This window comes from Haliaeetus albicilla, chromosome 31 (assembly GCF_947461875.1).
Source record: "Haliaeetus albicilla chromosome 31, bHalAlb1.1, whole genome shotgun sequence".
NCBI lineage: Eukaryota > Metazoa > Chordata > Aves > Accipitriformes > Accipitridae > Haliaeetus > Haliaeetus albicilla.
This window is the reverse complement of record NC_091513.1, coordinates 2,959,067-2,967,737: the sequence shown is the minus strand read 5'-3', so window position 1 is coordinate 2,967,737 and position 8,671 is coordinate 2,959,067. Positions and strand designations below refer to the sequence as shown.

At 48.5% G+C, this 8,671-nt stretch overlaps 1 long non-coding RNA gene across 1 annotated transcript; it reads left to right on the top strand.

The window, feature by feature from the left end:
• The first annotated feature begins 892 nt into the window (after window positions 1-892).
• On the top strand, window positions 893-2,141 carry LOC138683201 (uncharacterized). Its single transcript, XR_011322860.1, has 3 exons — window positions 893-999; window positions 1,298-1,443; window positions 1,891-2,141. It is a non-coding gene; the product is annotated as an uncharacterized lncRNA (long non-coding RNA).
• The last annotated feature ends 6,530 nt before the right edge of the window (window positions 2,142-8,671 follow it).

The window sequence follows — 8,671 nt, the reverse complement described above, 5'->3', positions numbered from 1 at the left end:
AAGCCGCCAGCGGGACGGAACTTCGGGAGCTGCGGGAGGCCCTGGACCGCGACGCCAATGTTGACCTGGGCAGCCAGCCTGCACTCCTGTTGGCCGCCGTCTTGAAGGTGAGCGCTTCTGACCTGCGGCTGGAGGAGCTCCTGGCCGGCCTGGAAACTTCAAAGGCTCACCCAGAGCCCTTGGCATTGCAGGACTTCCTCCGAAGCATCCCCGACAAGCTGCTGGTGACCCACCTCTACGAGGACTGGGTGGCAGCCATGGAGAGGACCAGCAAGGAGGAGAAGGTCTCCGAGCTGAAAGCGTAAGCGCGGGCAGCAGCCTGCCTGTTGAGCAGGAGCCCTGACCGCTGGCTGAGAGCACCTGGAAAGCTGCGCAACTCAGCCGCTGGCTCCCCCCTGCCTTGGACAACAGGCCTGGGCAAAATCTGCTTTGTCAACCTGGTGTCCCTGTTCCCTCAGGGTGGCCGAGAAGTTGCCTGCAGCCAACCTCTTCCTCCTCAAGCGGCTGCTGTCCCTCCTCCAGCACATCGGCCACAACGCAGCCACCAGCAGGATGAGCTGCAGCAACCTGGCCATCTGCCTTGGGCCAAACCTGCTGAGCCCACCCAACGAGGACCTGCTCCCGCTCCAGGCCATGCTGGAGGTGACCGAGAAGGTGCGCTGTGTTGGCAAGCCGGCTGCAGCCTTGCCGGCCCATCCGAGCTTGGCTGCTCAGAGGTCCCTGGCTGCCTCCTCCCTTGAGCAAATGCCGGTGGGGTGGCTGCCCGCAAAGGCAGCCCCACAGCCACAGCCGTCTGTGCAGAGGCAAGGGTTGGGAGTGGGAAAGGCTGCTTGGTACAACTTCAGGCAGCTGGGTTGAGACCAAGGGTTTGATGTGCGCAGGTGAACACGCTGGTGGAGTTTCTGACGGAGAACTGCAGGGAACTCTTTGGGGAGGAGGCGACTGACCCTTCCTGTCCAGCAGCCGAGGAGGCGCCAGCGCCCATGGAGAGATCCAGAGGTGAGCGGAGGGACTGAGGGTTGTCACAGGCTGGGGCTTGGAACACCAGAAGCGTCAGCACCATTTCTGGCATGGCTGGGCATCCAGTGTTTGCCTCTCAGCCCCGCTTGCCCCGTGGCCTCTGTTTGGCCACTGCCTCTCAGGGCATGAACGGTTTGCTCCGCAAGAGGAGCTGGAGCCTGCAGACAGGGTGTCAGAGGGCTGGAAACGTAAGGGGTGTAGGGCTTTGGCTGGGTTTGGCTTTAGCTGTCGTCTCCTTCCAAGAAGTCACTTTGCTGCCCACGCTTTTGCTTTCTAGCTCTGCGTTTGGAAGAGCAGCAAGTCCCTGCGGTCGCAGCAGACGCCGAGCATCAGGCAGAAGCCTTGCCGCACGCACCCCCCTCTCTGCTCGGTGTCCTCAAAGAAGCTGGGGGAGATATGGTGGGGGAGTCTGAAATGGGAGAGGTATGTCAGGTCCCCAAACCCTGTGACAGCGTGCCTGGTGGAGGAGGAGAGTTTCTGAGGCCAAGGGGTCCTGTGCCTCTTCCTGGCAGTAGAGTTGGGGTGGGTTTGGGTTATTCCTCCGCCCCCCGGGACGACACCCAGTAAGGAAAACTGGCAAGGTTGTTTCTCAAAGGTACGAGGCACAGGCTTCATCTCACAAAATGCCCACCGGCTACCTGCAAAAAGACAGAGGGGAGTAGCCATCAACTTCCGAGGGCTTTTGCTCGGGTCCTACATCTTCAGAGCTTCATCAAGGGTTTTTTGGGTGGGGGGCTGGTGCAGAACGTGGCTGAGGCAAAGCAGCCAAAGGGATCTCCCCTGGAGAGCTAAGGTAGCAATTTGGCAAACAGTCGCTTACCGCCCCAGGTCATCCCTTGCCACCTGCCAACTCCAACATTTCTGTCATAGGCCCCTTCAGCTTTGCCTCCCACCACCCCCGAGAGCACGGCAGGCTCCCTGGGGCGCCCAGAAGAAGTGGCGAGCCTTTCAGAGGATGGCAGGTAAAATGAGCTGGCTTTGGTTAAAATAGCAATGACTCCAGTGGATCACGGCTTTCCCCATCTAAGCGCACTGTGGGATGGAAAGGTTTGCAGGCTCTCCCCAGGACAAGGAAAAGAGAAGAAACCGAAGGAGGAAACAGGCCTGGGGAGAGGAGAGTGAAAGCTGTGTGGAAAAGAGGAGGAGGAAGAGAGAAAAAATTCCTGGGGGTGGACGAATGAGAAGGTGCCAGAAGGCGCAGAAGGCCAGGAAGCCCAGGTGTGTACCAGGCTCTGCTGCCTATCTTTCCCAACTCTCAGCACTGCTCTAAGTCAGGCCAACCCGCTGGCAAGGCACGGCGAGGGATGGTGCTGCGCAGGGTCTGGCAAGAACCCCGTGGCCGCTCCCCAGGGGCTCCCCATCGAGCCCTGCTGTGCGGCACAGGGGCCCTGTGCATCTCTGCGCGCGCACAGCTCTCTAAGGGCATTCCCCGTGGGGATAAGGCACCAGAGCCCTCCCCTCGGCAATGCCAGCCATAGCTCGCTCTCTTCTGGGCTATGAGCAATTCCTCGTCAACGGTGTTCCCCAAAGAGAGGGCAACCAAACCCTGCCTCTTCCTGCCGCTGTGCATTCAGCAGTGCTCTCTGACTCTGTCCTTGTAGGTGCCGTTTTCCTGTTACCGGCTGAACCCCTGTGAGTCCTGGGCCCACCCCCCACCGCAGTTGATGTTCTCAATAAAACGATATTTTCTCTCTTCTGAGTGTGTCCGCCATCGGCTGTTCTGGAGCGGGGAGCTGCTGTTTGGGGATGACCCCTCGGGGAGGAGTTTGGGATCGTGCCTTGTCCCAGCATCCTTGCCGGCGGGCATGAGGGCTGAGTTCAGGTGCTTTAGGAGTGAAAGCAAGGCACAGAGTTGCACAGGAGGGTGGAGGTTGGAAGGGACCCATGGAGCTGCAACTGGTCACCCAGCTCCTGCTCAGATTTTGGCTAATACTCATCTTGTGCTAAGGCCTGCCGTATGCTTGGAGCCATGCCATTATCTCAGGTAGAGGGCAACATGTAGGTACAGCAGGTTGGCCAAGAAGGGCTAAAGCTCCTTATGCAGCCATGGTCACCTGCAGCTTGTTGTCCCCTGTGGCTGTCATCCTTGCATACCGATTGTCTGGTAGTTTCTTCAGAACCCCCTCGCTCACACCGATGGTATAAACCAAACTTCCACACTGGGCACTATAACTACTCCTCTCAAATGATGCACCTCTTATTGATCACAGAGAGCAACAACAGGAAGGTTTGATTCAGTTTGCACAGAATAACTCAACTAAATATTCTGCTGTCTATGGAAATGCAATTTTAAAAAGGGGCTTAAAAAACCCAAGCTCTTTGGAACTGCACTAGGTTCTTTCCCCTTGACAGGAACAGCAATGCTCCACACTTGAAGTGAACCACTGACAGGGTGCATTTTCATGTTAATTGTCGCAGACACTGGCAATAGGAAACAAAGCACTGTAAATATCACTCCTTTCCTGCCTTTAAGAACTTAACAGTGATAGTCAGACATGGCAAGGGGAAAAAAGTATGTAGCAGAAACAGAGCTATGAGGGTGCTGAGGGCTGGGGACCTCAAAAGTCTAGGCTTGTGCTTTTGCACATCCACTCAAGCTAGTGCTGGCTGAATACAAAACACAGGTGCTGTGATTCTCTGGCATTCCCTGCCCATTGTGCATTTTGTATGAGGGGCTTCGAAAACAAGAATTAAGGGAGAGAGTCTCTGGCATGAAGGTGGAGAATTGATGTATGAATACAGCTTTCCCTTGAGAAAGAAAAAATGACTGTTGCCCATGACAAGCAATCAGAAGGATGCATCTGGTACACTATTAGGAGACGGGTACATGGGATAAAATGAGACTAGATATATGTGAGACTTTGAATAAGATGGAGAATCCAGTGACGGGTGGAGCAGTTGCAGAGGGAGACCTTCATAGCAGCATTTTGCACAATATTACATGTGAAGACAAGGAGAAAGGGGGGGGCAGGGTTGATTTTCTTCCATGGTTTTGGGGTTCTTTTTGGTCTTTGCATCTGGGGGTCTGTTGAAACCTCTGTGTCTGAACATGGAGAGATTTTCGTTGAAATGCTGTATACCTTTGAGGGCAACCCAAAGCATAGCCTTATACTTACATATCTGGTACAAAGCATAGAAATAACAGACTTTGAGAATGGCCATAGTAACCAGACAAGATACAAAGAGTTTCTAAATCCCAGTAGCCCAATGGATAGTAACGCTGGAGGCAGGTTCATGCTGTAATTTGTATTCAAAGCCTGAATACTACAGAGAGACCATTTCTTGTACCTGGAATTCAGAAGAGACCCACTATGAAGATACAGCTGGAAGTTAACAAATAGGTGTGATCTCTTATCACCTTAATATCTGAGATGAGTCAGTTTGAGTTTTCATTTTCTCCAAATAATATACAGCAATCTACGGGAGGAAGTGAAAACGGCAAAAATGAGTAAGGAAAGATTGTTTGCTCTTTCTTATACACGGGAATTAGCAGGCAACACATGAAATTATTAATCACAATAAAGGAAAAGAAGAACATCTGCACACAATACGTAATTAAATTGTGCACCTCCTTGCCACAGGATGTTTTGGATAGCACAAGTATGAATGGGTTGAAGAAGCAATTAGACAGAATCAGGGAAGGAAGATCTCTCGTGGGCCATTAAGCTCTAGGAAGCAGGAACAGCCTCCAGAAATCCCTGAACTAGTGACTGTCGGTATAGAGGGTAGAGCAGGGGAAGGAGCATGCTATGCTTATTGCATTTCTTATGCTTTTTTCCTACACATCTTTCACTGTTCAGATTCAGAGACAGGATGCCGAGCTGAACGAACCTTTGGTATGACCCCGTGTGGCTATTCCCATGAATTATACAAGACACAGTCCCCTACATGCTATGGATGCAATTCACATTCACGCAGAGCACTGCCTTATGGCCTTGCAAATTCTGCTGAGTATTTACGGTGGGAATTTAAGCAGAACCTATGTGGCTGAGTTCATGCATAGACGTGATCCCATTTCACCCTATCTGAAATTACATACTGCCTCCTCTGTGACGGGTTTTTGGCTTGGGTGCAATTTGATATGCAATTAGTCAAACATCTTCTCCTGCGATATCTGTCCTGTGGTGAACAATTAGCGTTGCATAAGGGAATACATTCTGAGGCTTGAATCCCAGGGACTCCTGTCAATTTGCACTGACAGCATGCTTACAAGGAAGGAGCTGACAGGTCCAGCTGGAATTGAGTGTTAGCAGCCACAGAGGCGGCCACACACCAGCCCACAGATGGTCCACTTCTTGCTCACATTCTTAGCTTTGCCTGCCTTGAGTGTCCTTTTGTTTTGATATAAATGTTACGCAAGCTAAAGAATGTGTTTGAATTTCCAGAAATGAACTTCCTAATGTTTCAGCTATGGGCTAAGACCACCATCAGAGTTCTTTGATATTTTAGTGTGCAACCCATGGGAAGGAAATCGTCGGGTTCTTAGTTATACACAGGATGGCTTCTTCTTGTCAGAGAAGAGGGGACCAGCAGGTAGGAGGCTGACCTGGTGTTGTTCCCAGGATGGCCAGGTTGCCTGAGAGCAAACTCCACCTGAAGAAGGGACAACCTGACTTGGCAAGGAAGATCAGTTTGCTTCTAACAGTGGTTCTTCAAAAAATCCTGCTTCATGGTGATGAGCACAATAAGAGCTTTAATTTAACACGTTCTATGTTGCTATTGAGCAGTATGCTCAGATAGGAACAGGCCATGAGATCTGCTGAGTGAAAACACAGCCTCTCTTTTTGATTATCTGAAAAATTAGACCTGATATTTCACTTAGCGTGGGAAACTGCTTTGACTTTTGACTTCTTTTTTTTTAAATAGAATTGTAATGTACAGAGATATTTTGAAATAAAGATGGAGTCTGTTGCACTCAGAAATGCATCTCTCAGTTCCCATTAGTTACTTCTTTCGTGTTTATTTTTTCCCAGGCTTTCCAAGCATATGTAAAGTAATTCAGCAGTTCGGTTCTGCTCTTTGTTAGGAATCCATCTGGCAAGTAGTCTGGATGCAAGAAGTTAAAGCTAATGCATTTCATCTCATGGGCAAAGAGCGTGCACAGTCTGTTGCTGCAGCTCAGCTGCCACGCACTACCTAGGTAAACCACAATGGCTTGATTGTACAGACACCAGCTTAAACAAGGCTTCAGGCAGCCTCTGCCAGCTTAAGAGCCAGGATCGACGTCTCCCCCAGTTGCCAAAGCAAGGACTGGTTTTAAGTAGTGCCGTTCCATCTGTGCACAGAGAGCTTATGCCGTCCAGCTCATCCATTTTCTGTAGATCATGAACAAATACGTGGAAGGTCTCAGGGTGAAAGCTGCGCTCCCTGCTCTTCACACTCTGCCTCTCCCTTTCCAGTCTCTGGTACTGAAAGCTGCCCACAAATGTAGCAGTCATAATTCACAGCAAAATCCCTTTAAATGGCCCACTGGGTTATATATTTGGCAAATTTCCACTGGTTGGTGGAAGTTTGAAGAAGCCTAGCATCTACAGCATAAATACAACCAAAATGGAGAGATGATTGTGGGTTATTACTGGATTTATATACAGTCCTAATTCTTGTGAGGATTGTGCAGTTTTGCTGAAATCTGTAACGGTAGATGAGGCAGATTAAAATACTTCAGAAGCTTACTCCCCAAACAGAAAATGTGTTGCACAGTGTCATTACCAAAAAGAATATAACTCTTCGTTACTGTTATAAATCACACTAAAACAATTTCCTCCCTCCTTTGGGTATGCTGTATTTCAAAAGTAAGTGTGACAAGATGTGGGTTTTGGTGTCAGATTAAGTTTACCTGATTACTGATTAAATAAAATTTAAAAAATGCTGAATTCATCCATATTTGGAGTATCTGTTCTTGTACTTCCTCCATACCATGTAGAACACCTGATAAAGTTGAGACAGCATCCCTTGCCACCTAAGAGAAAGCTGAGGTGTTTCAAGCCACAAATGCATACAAAGGCTTTGAGAAGTATCGGTTTCCTCAATTTTTCCATGGGATCCAGTCATTTTACCTCAATCTTCACTCCATTTCCAGTTAGGCTTATGCGGTGTACTGTATGCATAATTGTATCTGTGACATAGGAAACATGCTGAGTTTTAAGATGTACAAGGACATATGCATATATAGTTATTTTCATTAAGGTAGCTGAGTCATAAGGCATTATGTCTAGTAAGGCGTCAATTAAGCTGTAGGGTGGATTGTTTTATGAAGTGCTGGACGTGTGAGAGGAACTCAGCTTTTGTATTTCCCTTAGAGAATAAGGCACAACTGATAACATATTGCCTAGTTGGCATTTTTTCTGAGAAAGTCCCTTGTCAACTGAGTTTAGGAAATCAAGCTTAAACTTGCAATAGAAATGAATTAGCTAGGCAGGAAGAAGAGTGAAGTCCCTAGAAGAATCCTTCAACCCTCTGTTTCGATTTAATCTAAAGCCCAGGGTATGTTTATGTATGTGAATGTGTTCATGTGGTGTGTAGGCTCTGTCCTTCATCACAGCTCCTTTCTGAGTGGCACGTGGAGTACGTGCAGTTGTGCTTACTCGGGCAAGCCTAATCCTAGCATAGCAAAACATTCAGGTTGCTCCTCCAGGAGACTGCTTCGACAAGGGATAATAAGTGACATTGGTCCTTCTCTTAATGGCGGAGTAATATCTGGGCTAAGGGGGAAGTTGCCTGTCCCTTCTTAAGACAGCTACTAAACATGAGGTTGGCATTTATCCTTTTAAACTATTGTATCTAAGTCCTTTAGCCTTTTATTTAATCTTAACTTTAACAAAACAGTATAAAGTTAGCATTTCTATAACCGTGCCTAGTTTCAACATGATGCTGATAGGGCACAAGATGCTGCATTTTATGAGAGCAGTAGGTCTAAATGCGTGGAGGACCGGCACGCTTTGTGAGTGGGAGAGATCTTCAGGTCAAGCCATACGCCTCACACCACGTAGCGATATCTCAGTGTGGGAATTCGTAACTACCCGCGGAGGTCACTCCTGCCTGATGTGTGATGATTGATGCGTCTTTGGTGAGCAGCATGTGGGCTACGAAATGTCTTGAGTCAGAAATCAGGAGCAGAGATACTTCTTTTCATACTGGGAGCAAGTATTTCTTAACAGTAAGACAGATCAGATCAATGCCAGCCTCTCTGTTTTTAGGTCCAGTGACACATCACAGAAAATTAATTGCAGGTGAAGAAATTCCAGAAGGTAGCAGTGGGTTTTTTTCCAGGAACATAAAAAATTAATTAGAAGATGAAAATTTTCAGGCCATGGTTAGGGCGGACTATGTAAGAGATGACCAAGTGTGGCAAGATGCTTTCTTGTCTTTGGATTTTATAGCCTAAACTCAAAAGGCCTCATGGAGAACAACCCTCAGAATGAAAAGCAGCTGGGCCTGGCAAAGGATAAATTCAATAAGTGGGGCTTTGAGAAGGGGTTTAAAAGACAACTGGACATGAATGGGGAAAAATGGGAGGATAAGGTGTCGTAAAAAGATAATTCAAACCTGAAAAAAACCCCAAAGCAGCTGGAAGTATACCCTGGGGAGAATATAGAAGAAAGGTAGGGTGCAGGAAAAACCGAGAATCGGGACGTATGGTGAGGAAAAACAA